Source organism: Peromyscus maniculatus, chromosome 4, assembly GCF_049852395.1.
Source record: "Peromyscus maniculatus bairdii isolate BWxNUB_F1_BW_parent chromosome 4, HU_Pman_BW_mat_3.1, whole genome shotgun sequence".
NCBI lineage: Eukaryota > Metazoa > Chordata > Mammalia > Rodentia > Cricetidae > Peromyscus > Peromyscus maniculatus.
In genome coordinates, this window is record NC_134855.1 from 90,961,561 (window position 1) to 90,982,003 (window position 20,443).

The 20,443-nt window shown below is 40.7% G+C and overlaps 1 long non-coding RNA gene and 1 pseudogene across 4 annotated transcripts in view; one reads left to right on the forward strand and one right to left on the reverse strand.

Annotated features, from left to right (window-relative positions):
* Positions 1-17,423, reverse strand: part of LOC143272960 (uncharacterized) — a 40,424-nt gene extending 23,001 nt beyond the window's left edge. For all 3 annotated transcript variants that reach the window (XR_013050644.1, XR_013050643.1, XR_013050642.1), the window contains exon 1: positions 17,287-17,423. This is a non-coding gene — a long non-coding RNA (uncharacterized LOC143272960). The remainder of the gene's footprint in view (positions 1-17,286) is intronic.
* The window catches only part of LOC121828995 (formin-1-like), a 57,803-nt pseudogene that overhangs the window by 22,529 nt on the left and 14,831 nt on the right, over positions 1-20,443 (forward strand). The window contains exon 3 of the transcript XR_013050641.1: positions 16,486-18,473. The product of XR_013050641.1 is annotated as a formin-1-like (transcript). The remainder of the gene's footprint in view (positions 1-16,485; positions 18,474-20,443) is intronic.

Consider the following 20,443-nt stretch of genomic DNA (forward strand, 5'->3'; position numbering starts at 1 on the left):
GAACATGTAGCCTTCTGTCAAAGGTGGCATCGCTTTGATTATTAGGCAGACAGAGCTCAACTATTTATACTCAATGCCAGGACTTCTCCAAGACTACAAGGACTGCAGGCAATACTCTGACCTTTTCTTATTACATCCTCTCTGGTAGAAACACACTCCTGTTTAATTGTAATTATCTTAATTTGAGGCATTTTTAACCTTTCTTACCCCTTCATGGGGTACTGTGGAGCAAGTCCTTCTGTGGGCTCTTAATAGAATCATTAACCACAAGCACTAGTGTACTTTAAGGACAAGTAGAATTCTTAATAGGGATTTAAAAGAAAACCTAGATATCAAGAAAGCAAATAACCCAGTTTGAAAAAAATGGAGTATGGACATAAACAGAGAATTGTCAAAAGAAGAAACTCAAATGGATAGAATTAGAAAAAAATATCCCGAGTGAAGTATCCCAGACACAGAAAGACAAATATGTGGATGTTAGCTAAGTCAATGATAACCAAGTTACAAATCTGTAGAACCACAGAGGTTCAGTACAGAGTAAGGGAACAGATAAATCTCGTTCTCATTAGGAATGAGAGGATCAAGGATGAGGGAAGGAATATGGAGAGAGACAGCTATAATTAAGGGCCATTTGAGGGATAGTATGGAAACCTAATGTAGCAGAAACTCATATATATATATATATGAAGGTGATCTAACTAAAGTTGACAAATAACGGGTGAGACAGAGCCCCAACTGGACATCTCTTGTCACCAAATGAAGCTTCTAGTACTGGGATTGGGTTACATATTATTGAGTTGTTGGCCAAAGGAACCCAATGGGCATCTCCAAAGAACCCAGGCTGTTGCTAAGATTATAGGTTGCTCTCCACAAACTGATGGTAAGACCCATTGCTGAAGACAGCACCCTCACAACTTTGGTACAGATATATACTCTGTACACTACCCAAAAGAGAAACATAAAAACCAACCCAGCCACAAACCCTTTAATATACAATGTTGTCCTACCTGCAAGATATGCTAGGACAATGGTGGCACAAAGCTGATGGGGATAACCAACCAATATCTGTTTGACTTAAGGCCCACAGCATGGAATGGATCCCTTATCCAACACTGCTTGAGTGACCCAGAACCTGAGATTAGATAGCCTAGGGACCTAGAGTAAAACCAAATACTGGTGTTCTTAGAGACAAAACAAAACAAAAAAGCCCTGCAATTTAACGACATCCCACTATACACATAGATCAGTGCCTTATTTAGCCATCATCAGGGAAGCATTCTCATACAGCAGATGGGAACAATAGCTAGACATTAGGCAGAGAGTGAGAGACCACAGAACACTCAGCCCTAAACAGGATGACTCTGTCCAATTTCTCCCCTCTGGGTTCTGGGAACTGTGTAGAAGAGGTGGCAGAAAGAGTGGAAGAGCCAGAGTGGATGGAGGACACCAAGAAAACAAGGCCTCTAAATCAACATGACCAAAGCACCTATGAACTCACACCAGGCAGCATGTACAGCCCCTGCATAGGTTTTCTGCATATATATTATGGCTTCCGGTTTTGTGTTTTTACAGGATTCCTGAGTGTGCAAATGAATGGGTATCAAATTCTTGTGCCTTCTCTTGGGCTCTTTTCCTTTTTGTTTATTTGTTTTGTCCAGTTCCAGTATGTTAGTTTTTGTTTTACCTCGCTATATTTTATATTAATAATAAAATAAAATAAAATCATTGTCAAAATTAAAAAAGAAAGAAAATTACATGTTCTTTTCCTACCAGATTGAAGACTTTATATTCTGGTCAAGTTGTACATAGATCATGGTTAGTGGGTTGGTTGCAACAAACTATTAATCCCTTTCCAAAGAGAAGGAAACTAATCCTTCAGTAGTTATGGTAGAGATCCCTTGAGGTGCCCACATACAAGGTAACTCTCCTTGACATTTTAGAAATGCAGTCTTTTATAGCTTCTACAATAAAGGTTTTTAAGCAGGTAGGATTCAAGCTCCAACTCTGTAACTTAATAGCTTTGCAGATTTGGGTTCCCAAGGAGGGAGGGTGGGAATTGAAGAATTGCTAGTGCCCATCTCATAGTTCCATGGGAACTGAACACATGAGGCTTGGGATCCATTTAGCCTAGATCCTGGCACTGGTTAATGTTATTTTCTTTCCCCATGCCTTCTTCCACCCCTTTAGCCAAATGTGAATCTACCTATTTTTTATTAAATCTGTTCTATCGTGATTTTGATTATTCATCCTCAAGTGATATCTCCCCATCCTTTGACTAGTTCACGAAGAAAGACAAGATTGGCAGAGCACAGTGGTGATGACAGTTGTCCTCGCTGTACTGGCATGTGGTGCAGGTGCTTCCAGCTCATGAGCTGGGATTCCCTCATGTGGTTACCCTGCCTTCCTACCCCAGGGAGACCCTTCTGCTTAATCAGTGTATACATACAGATATGGTCCTTTTCAAAATTACACTTCTTTTGGTGTATTTCATAAAATTACACTAGATAAAGATGAGCAGGGATTTCTTTTGATTCCTGTGGTGAACATCAGAGTTTATGAAGTATAAATAAAAATGCCTTCCTGAATAATAACAAGTAGAAAGGGATCAGCTGTGTCTATGAAACTGTTGCCTGTAAATTAGTCTCTGGTAGGATCCTGGCTACTTAATCAGGTAAGTAATTCTGAAAGGATGTCTCTCTGAGGAGTTAAAAAGTCATTTGTGAGTGAGAGACCTTATGAACATGTGACTTTGAGTCAACTTGCATTTTAAATACTATTGAACAATAAGTATTGCTTTTTGTATGATATTTTGTTTCTCTTGCTCTCTTTCTTTTAAAATTGCCTATAAGTGGAAGTTGGGGAGAGGTAAGAGAACTCTGTTAGGTGTCTGGAAACCTGGGTTTGAGTTGCAAGATGATTGTTGACTAGACATGTGAGTAGGAGCAGTCAGTGTGTACAGTGGTGATGATGATGACTGTTACCTTGGGTAGTTGTGTCACTTACATAACAGTTCAAGCTGGACAGCATGTTGTATGAGTTTTGTAAACTGTCACATTGTCATGATCTTGAAAAAAACTTGTAGAATATGTAAAACATAAACACAAGTAAGATGAAACAAGGAAGGTTTTCTTCCAACAGAGATTATCATAAAGGAATTGAGAGCGTTGACTGAGAAACTTTCTGTCCTAAAATCCTGAGGTCCCTTCTCTTCTTGTGAGCTGTTCTCTGTTATAGGGCTTTGAATCTTTGAGTTCCTCAAAGTTCCTGCCTGAAGCCTTGACCCTGTAAAGGGCTAGATGTGTGTGCAAATAACTATTCTAATCAGAGCTGCTTTTAAGAGCAAACTCTTCAATCTGAAAACACAGATTTCACTTAGCATATGCAATGATTATTTTTGACTTAAAGTTCCCATGGGGATGAGGGGTAAAAACTACACAGAGTAGGCTGTCAGACATAAAAGAAACTCTTTAACTTTTGAAAGAGAAGGTATCTTTGAAAGAAAGGACTGTTGCATACTCAAAATTAAGTGGAAGAGAGAAAATAATTATTAGACAGGAAACACTGAAACGGAGAGTCTCCACATAGTCCTTCAATGATTTTCTTTTTATTTGTAAAGACTATGATTTTTATCATTTTCTTTTCTGTTCTTGCAGCGTGCACTACAGAGGGAAAATTCTGTATTTTCTGAATCCTTTGGAGCTCCAATTTGACTTTGAAATTACCAACACTCCAAGCTAGGTCTCACCACAGTGGCAAATTTCTACAACAGATAAAATACATGCCAAATCTCACCTGAGCTGGAGTGTATCTAACTCACTTTGTGAGGTGCTACATAGTCAGCCATTGTGATAAAGCCCCGAGCATTCAATGAGTAAAAATCTCACCATTACTTCCTTTTCAAATCATGAAGAAATGGCTTATTACTTCAATATGGATGGCATAGAATATAGAGATGATATAACTCAGATAGTCACATGGACCCATTAATGTATGGAGGATTCCAAACCTTATGTTCACATGGAGGTCACATGGAGGTCACATGGAAAACTGATAACTCACTTTTATGTAATGAGACTTGGAGGAAGAGGAGGGAGAGGAGCTAGACAGGCATAGAGAAGATTCACTGTGGTGTTTGAGGGACTTTGCAGTACATATCATAAAGTATATCTGGGATCTGGGTAACTTCAGTGTATATCATGAAGTATATTGGAGTAACTGAGCAGGTTGGTTACTGGGTCATAGATAAATATATAATAAATAAATAAATAAATAAATACAATAAAAATGACCCCCAAAATATGGAACCCTTCCCCTTGCTTTGATAATTCACTGTGAATTTTGCTATTTACAGATTAAAATAATCCTGTTGACTAAAATTTGGCTTCCACTTTATTTGTAGTAGATACTTGTCAGCATAATAAGACCCAATTTGGAGTGTGGGTGATTTCACAGCAAAAATGGAGTTTGAAAGACAGATTTTGGCTCTTGCGTATAGCCTGGTTTAGTGCTTCTCTACTTATAATGCAAAGAAAATCATAAAATTGTGAGTCTTTCTGAGGAAAAGAAACGCCATTGAGAGTATGTAACATCAGTTTGAGTGCTTCCTATGTCATCATCTCCTTTCCTTTGCTTGGCTACAGACTTTTGACATGAAAAAACCTTTTTTTGCCAATGATGGCTCTTCCCCTGTGTCCTGGAACCCATGCCTCCTCCTTCCTGCCCATCATAGCTTTATCTAATGTCTCATAATTGTTTCAATCTTTGATTTGTTCTCTTAGTATCCCCATTCTTTCTACCATCTTCTTTTCAACTTAAAAACATTCCTAGGTTCCCAATGTTCTAGAACAATGATACAAATATGGCAAACATAGGACTTAATCCTACTTCTCTAATTTCCTTCTCCTCACCATTCTCTCTTACCCTTTACAGTATTATCCAGTGCTCTGTTGCTCTACTTAGAAACTACTTTCCAGTGTATAATCCTGTTCCATTTCTTTCTTTCTCAACTTCCTTTCAGAATTTGATATCCCTACTTCTCATTCTTGAATACCTGCCAGCTCTTTCTTCTTCAGTCTGTCCTGACATTACTGCCAAGTTAATCTTCCTTGAATTTAGTGCTAAACATACTTCTCTGATCAAAACTCATCAGTGGCTTCATGAATAATTTGTCCATGAAGTTATAATTAATTTCCAATCAACCTGAATTTAAATGTTTCTGCAACAGGGCATCACTCTTGCTGTGGTTTGATTTTTTTTTCCTCTAAAGTTCCTGTGTTGAAACTCAGTCCCCAGTGTAATTGTGTTTGTAAAGGGAGTTAACAGAATATATATAGGGTGTGAAGGCACTACCCTCATAAGCAAATAATGTTGTCATTGCTGGGAAAAAAAAGTCTGTTCCAGTACATTTAATTTTTCACTCTTTTAAAGATTTATATGTATGAGTATTTTGCCTACATATCTGTGTGTTCACTGCATGCATATCTGATGCCTATGGAGGCCAGAGGAGGGCATCAGATCCCATGGAACTGTAGCTAGTATGCTGGGAATAGACCCCAGGTCATGGGGTTAAGAGCATCTTGTGGTTTGGTTGAAAAGCACATTTAGCTCCGTTTGCTAGTGTATTCCTGTCCTTCTACCTCCTGGATGGAGTGATGCAGTACGGGGGCCCTTGCCAGGTGTTGTGCTGTAGTTTTAGATTTCCCAGCTTCCAGAACTACTGCTCAATACATTGATGATCTTTAAAAATTATTCAGCTTCAGCTTTATCTTCCTTGACTAATCTCTCCTGGTAGACATCTGAAAAATGAGAGTGAATTTTCCCTTTGTACATATTAGCTGATTTCTTTGTCTTAGGTAATGTCCTCAATTCTTGGCTATCCATTTTCTTCATCTGTACCTGTCAAAACTTATCTTTTAGTTAGGAGATACTTGTAATGTTTTCTTCTGCCTGATAAATTATCCTAACCCTACAAACATGATGTGCTCTGTCCTTTTTTTTCTGAACTCTTTTGATTTGTTTTTTGATATCTTATGGGTTGGGTGTCTTTTTTATATAGTGTAGTGATTTTGTAACACTCTTAGTCCTACTTTTACAGAGTGTAAGTTAACAAGAAAAACAAAAAACCAACAAAATTTTCCTCAAATGAGAGAAAAGCCAGGAAGGTGTTGTATGTCTTCCTTCATTTTTATATATCCTATTTGAAAAACTAAGCAAAGCACAAAACAGTAGCACTACCTTGAATCTCAGGAGATAGAGAGAGAGGGGACAGATAGGCACGAATTTGTCCAAAATCATAAGAGGGAGAATTTAAACCATTTAGAATTGAATAAGCAATGGGAAGGAGCAGTGACTGGTAACCCAGGGAAGGATCTCTGGATGGAGCAGTGCCTGGTACCCAAGAGGAGCCATGGTCTCCATTTGAGGGTAAAACCACAGCAAACCTCAGCCTAGGAGAGAGGGAGCCAGGGAATAAACACACTGGTCTCTCTTCATTTCTCTCTGCAATCTGCTATGGTTGTTTCTCAAAGTCTAAACTCAGTAGAAGTCAAACTGTAGGGGCATTTCTTAACTGAATCCATAAAAGTCAGTTTTCTGGTGTTTTGAACAGTGTGAAGAAAGAACCTGCATGAATAAATGGAAAATTTACAGTTCAATAATCGACATTATGAAGAATCAATCTTTGCAATATTGGGCCCAGATGGAGTCCCAGGTCATGTCTGTGCCAATGACTAACCAAAGAAAGCTTTATATTGGCCTTTTAGGGCCAAAATCAATTAGGAAATCTACAGTCAGCAGACAAAATGACTTCAACTAATTCTGGGAACTTATTTTGGGAATTTTGTGAAATATATTATGAGCATTGGATACCATCTCCTAAAAAGCAATCATTTCTCATTATGAGGAGGCACAACAGATATTTCCATCTGGGGTTGAGTGAAGTCATCTACTTGCTATTGGAAAATGAGTCAGGAAATAAATCACCACAGCAGTATTGTCACAGAGGAAATGTCAGCCTGAGAGTTAGCAAGAGGATATGGGAGGCATGAGACTCCCCAGGGAAGCCGAGTGCTTTGACACTGAGTACAACCAGAGAAAGCCACTTCATGGACCTAATTAAGAAGTATAATCCAATGTGTGGTTCCTGCAGAGCTGCTATGTGGAGTCAAGGCAGAATGAGGAAATGCTGCCTGATATAGCTCCGAACGCTCAGCACAGAGGGCAGTGCTGGCATACTGAACCCCGTTTCACACTGTGTGCCTTTTTCCTGTAAGACTTACATATAGTTCTTCTCTCTCTGGCTTCTCAATTGGAAAAATCTGTGTGATGACTCAGTACTGTAATCCTACTCCCGAATGGATCCACACAACTCTTGTGCCTTCAGGCCTTTTAGCTTGGTACCTTAGAGGGTTCACTGTAGCTGGAGGTTTTTCCAGTCCTGCCTGGTCCACGGTCAGGACAAATCTCTCTCATCTGCCAGTGCCACAGCCACTCAGACCCAACCAAGTAAACAAACAGAGACTTACATTGCTTACAAACTGTTTGATCATGGCAGGCTTCTTGTTATCTAGTTCTTATATTTTAAATTAACCCATATCTGTTAGTCTATAAGTTGCCATGTGGCTCGTGGCTTACCAGTACCTTTCGTTTTGTTTTTTCATGGTGGGCGGCTGGCAGCATCTCTCTGACTCAGCCTTCCACTTCCCTGAATTCTCCTCTCTCCTTGTCCTGCCTATACTTCCTGCCTGGCTACTGGCCAATCAGTGTTTTATTTATTAATCAATCAGAGCAACACATTTAACATACAGAACATCCCATAGCAGTTCACAGTGAAGTTCATTTGCTCACACACTTTCCTTCTTTGGGTGAATCATTTTTGTAGTTTCTTGGTCACAAGAGACTCAAGTTAGAGCTTAGTTAGGAACTTAGTTAGGGCTCTGTTGCTGTGATAAAAGACCATGACCAAAAGCAACTTATGAAGGAAGGGGTTTATTTCTTGTAGCTCTCAGGTCACATTATTGTCAGTGAGGGAAGCCAGGGCAGAAACTGAAGGCAGAAGCCGGGAGACAGGAATTGAAACAGAAACCATGGAAGTGTGCTGCCTATTGGTTTGCTCATTTTAACACCAATCAGGACCACTTGTGTGGGGTTGGCACCACCCACAGTGGGCTGGCTGGGCCTTCTTATATCCATCATTAATCAAGACAGTGCTTGGCAGACTTGCCTATAGGCCAGTCTTAGGGAGACATTTTCTCGATTGAGAGTCTCTCTCTTCCCCAATGACTCCAGCTTGTGATAAAGTTGACATAAAACCAACACAGCCACAGACATGGGCTCCACAAGTGAGGTAAAGGCATTCTATGTTGGCGTCTTGGGGAGGATGAAGATGATGCAATCATAGGAAGCCTTTATGTGTAATGGTAGCTACATGGCTTGCATTATGTATTTATGGCTACAAAATCCCATATCATAATTTCCTAAACCATGATTTGTGTTTCGTGATTAGGACTAACAGAATTGTAACCATGGCATTTCCTCCATTTATATAACAGAGATACACTAAGACCAGAACACAAAACACTTAGCTCTCTGGACTGGCACATGTCTGATATCCTCATAAAAGTTAATGACCTTTTTATGAGTCCTTCTACCCTTGATTTCTCTTTATAAACAGTATTTTTATTGATTTCTTGAGAATTTCATATAACATATTTTGGTTATATTCACCTCCTCTCAGATCCACTCCCACTTTATGCCCCCACCCCCTTTTTTATAAATAACTTCCTGATCCCAACTTTTGATTCTCATATATTCCTAAACAGGCTATCTACTGGAGCATATTTGACCCTTAAGGAAAACTGACTCTCCTTTCCCCAGAAGCCCTCCACAATCCGTAATTCCACAGTTTGGATATGGCTTATGAGCCCCCTCCCACTCCCTAGTAGAATGTTGACTGGCTTGATAGTGTGCAGGCAGCCACAGGCAGCCAATCCGTAGGTACAGCAGTCATGTCATATGCAGAAGACACTTTTTATTCTGGTATTCCCTGACTTTTGCCTCTTTCAGCATGCCCTTCCCCTCTGTGGTGCCTGAGCTTTGGAGAAGAGGTGTGATATGGATGCCCCATTTATGACTGAGCGCTCTGCTGACACTTACTGTTCTCTGTACTTTGACTAGTTGTGAGTTGTCTGTGTTAGCCGCTGTCTGCCGCACAAAAACTTCTCTGGTGAGGTCTGAGAGCAACATTAATCTATAAGTAGAGAGCTAAAAATTGAAATGGAAGTTTGATACTCTGTCTATTTTTGCAATGTAATAGTTGTAGGCTCCTCCCTGGGGCCTAGGAGCTTTGTAGCCATGGATTTGGGGCCAGATTTGCAGCACCAGGCAAGTAAGTGTGTGTGAGAAGCAGATCTAAAGCCAATCAGAAGATGGTTGGTTGCCCTCACAACACTTGTACCGCTCTTGCACCACTGGGCATATTTTGCCACACTGGTTGTTATTGCAGTTCCTACAGTTCACAGCTGAGGAAGACTGACAATGACTTTTTCCCTTCTTCAGCCAACCTAGCACTTTCTAATACGATGAAAACAAGCCAGCAGAGAGAAGCCTCCTACTCAGTATGAACTTGATTTCTCCTTGTTCTGTAACCAGTATGTGTGATGTCTTCAACAATAGAGTCTTCCCATCAACTTCTAGTGGGAAACTAAAAGAAGTGACAATAGCCTGTATTTTTTTGGTGGTGGTGGGGCATCCTCTGTGTCGCATGTGACCAAAAACTTGAGGGAAGGTATTTTACACTTGACAGTGGACTCTTTATTTGGCAGTCTATGGCTTCTGGGATGAACATAATCTCCTGTGTAGGTTACTCCAAGTAAACTCTTACAGAAATATATGTATGAATTTATAAAACCATAGGTTTTCATATTGTTCTTTTTAATGTCCTTAGTATGAGTTATCCCTAACTTCCCCCTCCCTCTCCTCACTTAAACCTCATCCCCATTACTATTCTTTCCCTTAATGTTACCTATGCCATCTTTAATTTCTTTCTTTCTTTTTTTTATTTTACAATACCATTCAGTTCTACATATCAGCCACAGGCTCCCCTATTCTCCCCCCCCACCCCCTCCCCTTACCCCCAGCCCACCCCCCATTCCCACCTCCTCCAGGGCAGATCCTCCCCCGAGGACTGCAATCAACCTGGTAGACTCAGTCCAGGCAGGTCCAGTCCCTTCCTCCCAGACTGAGCCAAGTGTCCCTGCATAAGCTCCAGGTTTCAAACAGCCAACTCATGCAATGAGCACAGGACTTGGTCCCACTGCCTAGTTGCCTCCCAGACTGATCAAGCCAATCAACTGTCTCACCTATTCAGAGGGCCTGATCCAGCTGGGGGCCCCTCAGCCTTTGGTTCATAGTTCATGTGTTTCCATTCATTTGGCTATTTTTTTTCAATAATTGAGTAAAACCTAAATTTATTATAAGCCACAGTCATCCTAGGGACCTCCATGCTATATATATATAGCCTCCATGGTTCTATGGGTTGTGGTCTGATTGTTCTTTATTTTATATCTAGAATCCACTTATGAGTGAGTACATACCATGACTGTCTTTCTGGGTTTGGGTTACCTCACTCAGGATAATTTTTTCTAGTTCCATCCATTTGCCTGCAAATTTCATGCTTTCATTGTTTTTCTCTGCTGAGTAGTACTCCATTGTGTATATGTACCACATTTTTTCCATCCATTCTTCCATTGACGGGCATCTAGGTTGTTTCCAGGTTCTGGCTATTACAAATAGTGCCGCTATGAACATAGCTGAGCATGTATCTTTATGGTATGAATCAGCATTCCTTGGGTCTTGAGGTAGTTCGATTCCAAATTTTCTGAGAAACCGCCATACTGATTTCCACAGTAGTTGTACAAGTTTACATTCCCACCAACAGTGGAGGATTGTTCCCTTTGCTCCACATCCTCTCCAACATTGACTATCATTGGTGTTTTTGATCATAGCCATTCTGACAGGTGTAAGGTGGTATCTCAGAGTCATTTTGATTTGCATTTCTCTGATGACTAAGGATGTTGAGCATTTCTTTAAATGTCTTTCAGCCACTTGTATTTCTTGTTTTGTGAATTCTCTGTTTAGTTCTTTAGCCCATTTTTCAATTGGACTGTTCAGTATTTTGATGTCTAGTTTCTTGAGTTCTTTATATACTGTGGAGATCAATCCTCTGTCAGATGTGGGGTTGGTGAAGATCTTTTCCCATTCTGTTGGCTGTCTTTTTGTCTTATTGACTGTGTCTTTTGCCCTGCAAAAGCTTCTCAATTTCGAGAGGTCCCATTTATTAATTGTTGTGCTCAGGGTCTGTGCTGTTGGTGTTTTATTTAGGAAATGGTCTCCGGTGCCAATGCGTTCAAGAGTGCTTCCTATTTTCTTTTCTATTAAGTTTAGTGTAACTGGATTTATGTTTAGGTCTTTGATCCACTTGGACTTGAGTTTTGTGCATAGTGACAGATATGGATCTATTTGTAATCTTTTACATATTGACATCCAGTTATGCCAGCACCATTTGTTGAAGATACTTTCTTTGTTCCATTGTATAGTTTTGGCTCCTTTGTCAAAAACCAGGTGTTCATATGTGCATGGATTAATGTCAGGGTCTTCAATTCGATTCCATTGGTACGTACGTCGGTTTTTATACCAGTACCAAGCTGTTTTTATTACTATAGCTCTATAGTAGAGTTTAAGGTCAGGGATGGTGATGCCTCCAAGGGTTGCTTTAACGTATAGGATTCTTTTAGCTATCCTGGGTCTTTTGTTTTTCCATATAAAGTTGAGTATTTTTCTTTCCAAGTCTGTGAAGAATTGTGTTGGGATTTTGATGGGGATTGCATTGAATCTGTAGATTGCTTTTGGTAAGATTGCCATTTTTACTATGTTAATCCTACCTATCCATGAGCATGGAAGATCCTTCCATTTTCTGATATCTTCTTCAATTTCTTTCTTTAGAGATTTAAAGTTCTTATCAAAAAGGTCCCTCACTTGTTTAGTTAGTGTTATCCCAAGGTATTTTATATTATTTGTGGCTATTGTAAAGGGTGATGTTTCTCTGACTTCTTTCTCAGACCTTTTATCATTTGTGTATAGGAGGGCTACTGATTTTTTTTGAGTTGATCTTGTATCCTGCCACTTTACTGAAGGAGTTTATCAGCTGTAGGAGTTCCCTGGTAGGGTTTTTGAGGTCACTTATGTATACTATCATATCATCTGCAAATAGTGAAAGTTTGTCTTCTTCCTTGCCAATTTGTATCCCTTTGATCTCCTTTTGTTGTCTTATTGCTCTAGCTAGAACTTCTAGTACTATATTGAATAAATATGGGGAGAGTGGACAGCCTTGTCTTGTTCCTGAATTTAGTGGTATCGCTTTGAGTTTCTCTCCATTTAATTTGATGTTTGCTGTTGGCTTGCTATAAATTGCTTTTATTATGTTTAGAAATGTTCCTTGTATTCCTGATCTTTCTAAGACCTTTATCATGAAGGGGTGTTGGATTTTGTCAAAGGCTTTTTCAGCATCTAAGGAGATGATCATGTGGTTTTTTTCCTTCAGTTTGTTTATATGGTGTATTACATTGACTGATTTTCATATGTTGAACCATCCTTGCATCCCTGGGATGAATCCTACTTGGTCGTGATGGATGATTGTTTTGATGTATTCTTGGATTCGGTTTGCCAATATTTTGTTGAGTATTTTTGCATCAATGTTCATGAGGGAGATTGGTCTGTAGTTCTCTTTCTTTGTTGCATCTTTGTGTGGTTTGGGTATCAGGGTAATTGTAGCCTCATAAAAAGAGTTTGGTAGTGTTCCTTCTGTTTCTATTGTGTGGAACACTTTGAAGAGGATTGGTATTAGTTCTTCTTTGAAAGTCTGGTAGAATTCTGCACTGAAACCATCTGGTCCTGGGCTTTTTTTGGTTGGGAGACTTTTGATGACTGTTTCTATTTCTTTAGGGGTTATTGGTCTATTTAAGTGGTTTATCTGGTCTTGATTTAATTTTGGTATATGGTATTTATCCAGAAAATTGTCCATTTCTTCCTGGTTTTCCATTTTTGTGGAGTACAGGTTTTTGAAGTATGATCTGATGATTTTCTGGATTTCCTCGTTGTCTGTTGTTATGTCTCCCTTTTCATTTCTGATTTTGTGAATTTGGGTGCTCTCTCTTTGCCTTTTCGTTAATTTGGCTAGGGGTTTGTCTATCTTGTTGATTTTTTCAAAGAACCAACTCTTTGTTTCATTGATTTTTTTGTATTGTTTTCGTGTTTTCTATTTCGTTGATTTCAGCCCTCAATTTGATTATTTCCTGAGTCTATTTCTCCTGGGTGAGTTTGTTTCTTTTTGATCTAGAGCTTTCAGTTGTGCTGTTAATTCATTGGTATGGGATTGCTCCATCTTCTTTATGTGTGCATTTAGAGCTATGAATTTTCCTCTTAGCACTGCTTTCATAGTGTCCCATAAGTTTGGGTATGTTGTACTTTCATTTTCATTGAATTCTAGGAAATCTTTAATTTCTTTCTTTATTTCTTCCTTGACCCATTGCTGTTTCAGGTGGGCATTATTCAGTTTCCATGAGTTTGTGGGTTTTCTATAATTTTTGTTGTTGTTGAGGTCTAACTTTAAGGCATGGTGGTCTGATACCATCTTTAATTTCTAAATCAGAATTTTCATTGCTTTCCCCTTTATAGTCAAAGGCAGTTTTTACTTTTCAACTCAATGAATTTGTTGCCCTTTTTCTCGCCTTTCTTTTAAAAAGGAGTACTTTATCTAGTCAGACATGCTGACTGTGTTCCGTGAATATTAGAAGATATGGGGCATTGATGAAGAAATTGTGTTATATTACACTAACATAACTAAGGGGGTCTCTGTTCATCAGTAGAAGCAATAGTGGGAAAGCAAATTTACCCACAAATCGATGTTAGGAGACAGACCTGGCTTTGAAACTTGTTTCTTTTTAGGGGAACCCTCATAGACAAGTTCCTTATGTCTCTGACCTTCAGTTTTTTCATCTGTAAAATGGTGCCATGCTAATTAAGTGAGATGACAAATTCAAAGCATAAGTGTATATAACTCTTCCTTGGGAAGAGGTAATAGGCAGCTTAGTCCTACTTGACATTATGGCATGAACTGTGAACTGCTATTTGGAAGAGATTCTGAAAAATCTACAGTGTGCTTCTCTCCCTACATCAGACACTTCCCATCTTCCAGGGAAGTCAATAAGTTAAGTTGAACCAGAGAAGGATACTTGAAAGCAAAGGAAAGGAAGTTATCTTTCCACAATTCACAACAGCCCTTTGGTACTCCCTTCAGCTTGTCTCATTATTCATAAATGGAACTCTTGATCATGCCTAGCAGATACCCATCACTCTTTGTAATTGTTGTAAATCACAGACTAAAATGTTACCTCTCAAATGGGTTCTTGCATATGTTCAGAGTTTGTGCATCATGTATCAGTATACACATACATGCTTAGGATGTAACAACAGCAAGCATTTTAGAAATATTTTAAAGATAGGATGATTATGAAAAATGCAAGGCCTGTGATGACTTCTTATCTCTTCTGGGCATCTTCTCCTTGTACCTTGATGACCCTTTGATTAAGGGAAGAAGAAAATGACAGTATATGTGAATATGTACTCTACCTATAAAAGTCCTGTCTCTTAGAAAATAGGCTTTTCAAACAAGCAGACATATTTTTATTTGAAATTATTTAAACTCTGAATCCTCCTAACACTTTTTTTCTTGACCAGGTGACCCCACAACCCACCCACTCACATACATCTGCCATTTCATGTCATCACTTGGCTCCATATGTTTTCCTTAAGGAGTTTGCATTACAAATTCTTCCTCTTTTCAGAACGCAAAATATACCTTTATATAACTTTTTTTCTAGTTTAAAACCAGTTAAGAAAAAAATAAAACACTTGGGGAAAGTAATTTACAAACTACATCAGTGGTTAAATGATTGTTATTTTTTTTTTAATTCCTGGGGAGTGTCCTTTAAGTGAGGGCAACTTGAAGACTGGGTGGTATATTAACTTCAGAAATGAAGTGTTATAGTATAGCATTGTAAGCTTCATAATTGTATGTGGAGGTATTAGTCATGAAGACAATTTTGAGGACTTCCCTCACCAAATCACATAAAGCAGAGGCCACCTTCACTACTCCCATGGCACTTCTAATCACTTTTATGATCAAGTCATTAAAAATCCCTAAGGACCAGCAGTATTTTTCTTTGCTATTCCACTTGTGTAACTAGAGTTTTCCGGCCTGTCCCATAGTCTGGACAAATCTCTATCACCCACCAGTCCCACAGCCACTCAGACCGGAACAAGTAAACACAGAGACTTATATTGCTTACAAACGGTATGGCCGTGGATGGCAGACTTCTTGCTAACTGTTTCTATATCTTAAATTAATCCATTTCCATAAATCTATACCTTGCCACATGGCTCGTGGCTTACCGGCGTCTTCACATGCTTCTTGTCATGGCGGCAGCTGGCAGTTTCTCCCTCCGCCTTTCTGTTCTTTCTTTTCTCCTCTCTGTTAGTCCTGCCTATACTTCCTGCCCAGCCACTGGCCAATCAGTGTTTTATTTATTGACCAATGAGAGCAATTTGACATACAGACCATCCCACAGTACACTTGTCTTCAAATAGTCAACAGGTAGAAAGGGAAAACATTATTAAATAAAAATCAAGCTGGGCATGGCAGTGCACACATCTGATCTCAGCATTTGGCTGGCAGAGGGAGGAGGATCATCACAAGTTCAAGTTCAGCCTAGTCTACATAGCACATTTAGGCCAGCCAAGGCTACGTGGCAAGACCTATCTCAAAACAAATCCAAACTTGATTAAGCCTCTACAATTACTTAATTTTAAACATTTAAATCTAAAACATCATATATTTTGTACAAAGCTTTTCAATAGAACACTGCCAGGAGGTCAAGCAGGCCTGAAACTTCATCTCTCATCAGATTCTGCTCTGATACTTCGACCTCACACTGTGCTTCAATGTAAGAGAACCTTAGAATGTTTTTTATGATAACAAAAGCTTCTCATCTTTGAAAATAGCATTCCAAACATGAGTCATTAAAACAATGATTGTTTCTAAGGTTCTCAAAGTCCTATTCTCCCAGAATTCCTGGAAGGTTCACAGCTATTCTACAGAATATTGTGGTCTGAAAAAAGTAGACAGACTGGCTGTAGGCTATACAGTGTATTCCCAAGTGAAGAAAAGGGACCTGTTGTCCTGTGACTAAAGTGAGAGCTCTTCCCATCACTTAGCTATAGAAAAGCCTCCTGGTCAAGGTGGGTAGAAGCTTAAGCTGCCATCAGGCTCCTGGCTAGAAAGGATCAGTGTGGTTATGTTGTGATTGATATTGCCCTTTGATGTGTACACTCTGTTAGACAAGCTGCTTTCTTCCTGTGTTTCTCTAACAGGCAGCCTCATTGCCGGAGAGGACTGTCAGCTGCCTGCTCTGTCTAGCCACCATCACATGCCTCGCCCCTGGAGCTGACCACAGACCAGCATCTCCACAGCATGAATAATTAGGTAGGCATAATGGAAGGCACTCACTGCACCCTCCAGTTGCATAACCCCATCACTGAACTCTGCTATATCAGCTTCTATCTTCCAAAGGGGGAAGTCAGAGGATTTTCATACAAGGGCACTGTAACTCTAGACAGATCCAATAACGCTTTTCATAACTGCTACCAAGTCAGGGAGGGGCCAGACATCACCAGCCTCAGCCAGCAGCCAAGCGAACATCCCGGCGACATATTTTTCAAACAGACTCCCACAAAAGACATTCTGACAGAGCTATACAAGCTCACAGCAGAGAGGGAGAAGCTGCTGGACAGTCTGCTGAGGTCAGACCACATCCTGGGAATTTCAATGGGGAACCAGGAAGGGAGGTTGCAGGAGCTGCCAGTGAGCCTTGTGCCTGAGGAAGACTGCTTCCAGAGTGCTGGCAATTGGAGCAGAGAGCTCGCTGTGAACTCGCTCATTAGGAGGAGCACCCAAGGGAGCAAAAAGCCCCGGAGGTCTGGCAGGAGGAGAGAGAGCCCTGAGGAGCTCCGGCTGAAGAGAACCAGGAGGAAAGGGCGTGGCCGCCAGGAATCAGCTCCTCAGATGGGGAAGGACCAGGTCTGTTCCAGTAGCTCCCTTCCTCCTTCCCGGGTTAGGCCTAATCTTCAGCTCCTAGAAGAAAGAGGAAACTTAGTTCCCCAGGGAACACTTACCTCTTCCCCACGGAGGAGGAGAGAGAGCTGCCCTGCCGACATTCTCAGGACACCAGATGCAGACCTGGGCTTCCGGAGCTCTGGGAGGACCTCAGAGGACACTGATCTTGAAGGACCCCTGTCTCCTGACAGCAGCCCCACCGAGGTAGGAGATGCTGGCATAGGAAGGCAGCCCAAGAGTCCTCAGGAGCAGGAACCTCCAAGTTTGTCCGAAAGTCATGAGAAACATCCAGGGGCAGAGCGGGGCGGGACTCGGAAGTCAAAGTCATTGGAAAGGACTTGCAGGAAGAAACCTGTTTCCACAGTGGTGGCCAAGGTCCAGGAGCTTTCTGCTCAAGTTCAAAGGGTAGTTAGGGCTCATCCCGATGGTGAGGAAAGGGTTGCCTTTTGCTCAGAGACCCATACTGAGTTCATCCCAAAAGCTGACTTGCTCATCCTCTCAGGAGCTAACGATGAGACTCAAAGTTCCAGGAGCCTGGGGGAGGAGCAGCAAGGGGTCAAGTCATCGCAACCCTCAGCCACAGAAAGAGCCTCCATTCCCAGTGAACCAGCCAGCACCGAGGGGGCTGTGAACAAGGTTCTCCGGAAGGTGATAGAGAGTGAGAAGTTAGATGAAGCCACCGAGGGGAAAAGACTAGGCTTCTCCCTCAACACAAGGGCCGTCCACACTCTCCCAGAAACTAGAAGCCAAAGGAAGGCTGGGCTACCCAAGAGTGGCCATAAATTCTTGCTTCTGGATCTGCCCCACACTGTAGGTCCTGACTCCCCACAACCCAAATGTGATGAGAGGAAGCCAACCCCCCAAACACCAACAGCTCGCGGCATGGTATTTAATAATTCATCGCCTCAGTCCAGCGCACACAAACGGCTGTCACCTGTTCCCTCGCCTCTGTCTCCAAGGTGCCCCAGCCCTCAGCAACACCACAGGATCCTCCTGCTCCCTCCACTGCCTAGTGAAGGGGAAGCTGCTTTTAATGAGTGCCCTGGTAGGAAGAACGGTCTCTCCTCTGGGTTCCCCTCTGCTGTCACCTTGGAGCCATCATCTTCTACGAAGGTCACGGAGACCAAAGGAGGCAGCCCGACTTCCCTCAGAGCAAGCCAAACTTGGCTGGTATCTGAGGAACCTTCAGAAAAAAGCTTGAGGCCAGAGAAGATCACAGCTCTACCCCAGCACCAGCCACCACCAGGTTAGCCTCTGTTTAAGCTGTTTCCATCTGTGTTTGGGAGATTCAAATTCAATTGGTCGGCTTCTGCTGTTAAGATACTAGCTAATTAACAATGGACTAATATTCCTAGGGCTGTTCATTCACTTGGTAACAAGAAAACTGAGATTTGTGTCGGGGGTGTGGGGATGGTAATGATGCTGTTGACCCAAAGAACTAAAAGTGCGATTTTTTTTCTAGAAGCAATACTTCGTATGAGCTTTTGAGATTTGCTTGTGTGTTTATTATTTATTTATTTATTTGTGGCACATAAAGTTGCTTCCGGGATTGCTTAACACTGAGACTCAAAAAGAAACAGGCAGAGAAGCAGCAGCTTGTCTCTGCCTTTGATGTCAGCATTGAGTAATTGGCCCATTGACCTAAATTCTACTGGTGATACTATTGATGTCATTCTAGGGAGTCTCTAAGCAAAAGGACAAAAGCATGCTGTTTGTATTCACATGTCAGTAGCTACTTAGGTTTTGTTCTGTTTTCTGTATTTTTGTAAGTGCCATGATTTATGACAAAAATACTTTTGTTACCAGAAAGGAAGCACTCATTCTAATATGAAGATATTTGGGTGCAAATTGTGCTGGTCCATGCCTATATTCTAGCAGTTGGAAGGCTGGGGTAAAGGGATCACCAGTTTAAGGCTGGCCCTGGCTACAGAGAGAATTTAAGGCCAGCCTGGGCTACAGGGAAACTTGAAGGCCAGCTGGACTTGACAGTGAAACCTTAGCTCTGAAAAGAAGACACAATTTTCTTTCTTTCTTTCTTTCTTTTTTTTTCTTTTTGAAGAAGGAGCTTGGTCAGGTTTTCTTTCATTCTCTTTTCTATGGAGTCACTCAAACAAGCACAGTGCAGTTGTTGAATGTTAAGTATGTTTTATTGATAGGTTACTACTGTGACTAGAGTAACAATGCCATTTTTCATGCATAAAGGTACTAATGAGCTCCTCTGACTAGTATGCTTGATGTCATTTAAATTTTTACATGAAAAATAATTTTGCGTGTTCAGTCATGAATACCAATCCTGTATCCTTGGCATTTTCCAAGCCAGTGTACTCAGACATTCAGGGTTTTGTATGCTCTTGTGAAGGTGATCAGTTCCTCAGCAGCATATGGTCAGCGTCTTAGGTTAGAAAATAACTTGTAATATGATATATGATCTCTTAGAGGGTACTGGAATTTTATTTATAGAGAACTCATGTGAAATTTTGAGACAAAAATATTGATTTAGCAAAGAAGCTTTGCCAGAAGCTTTCAGTTCCTCTTGAGTTTGTGACAGTTCATAAATTTCTCTACATCCCCGATGCAGGGAGGTGTTTCAATGTGGTCAATACTTTTTCCATCTCGTTTATTTAATATGTCGATCTTAGTTTGGTAAAACTTGCCACTTTCTGTCCCAGTAGGAAAGTCATAGAATTCTAAAATTCATATCATGCACAGCAAAACCCTAATAATGAAAATACTTTCTCAGCATGGATGCTGGCAACTTGGAATCCCTTGACAAGCCATCTCAGTGGAGTTAGAGGAGGAAGCAGAGTGCAGAATTGTTGCCTTAACTCGGGAGGTCCTGTTGTGAATAGTGTTGATGTCAACTTGACAATCTACAGTCACCTAGAGATGGGCCTTTGGGCATGCCTGTGGATAGTATCTTGATTATGTTTATTGGTGTAGGAAGGTCTATCTTAACTGCAGTTGGAAACATTCCCTTGGCAGGGAATATTGGATGATATAAAATGGATAAAATGATCTGAGCACCAGCATATATTCATTCATTTCTCTCTGCTCGTGGTTGTAGATGCAGTACAACCAACTGCTTCAAGTTCCGGCTGCTTTGGCTTGCCTGCCATAATGAACTCTGAGCCAAAATGAACCTTTCTCCCTTAAGTTGCTTTCGTCAGGGTGTCTGATCACAGCAACAGGAAAATAAACTAAGATTTAGAAATTGCA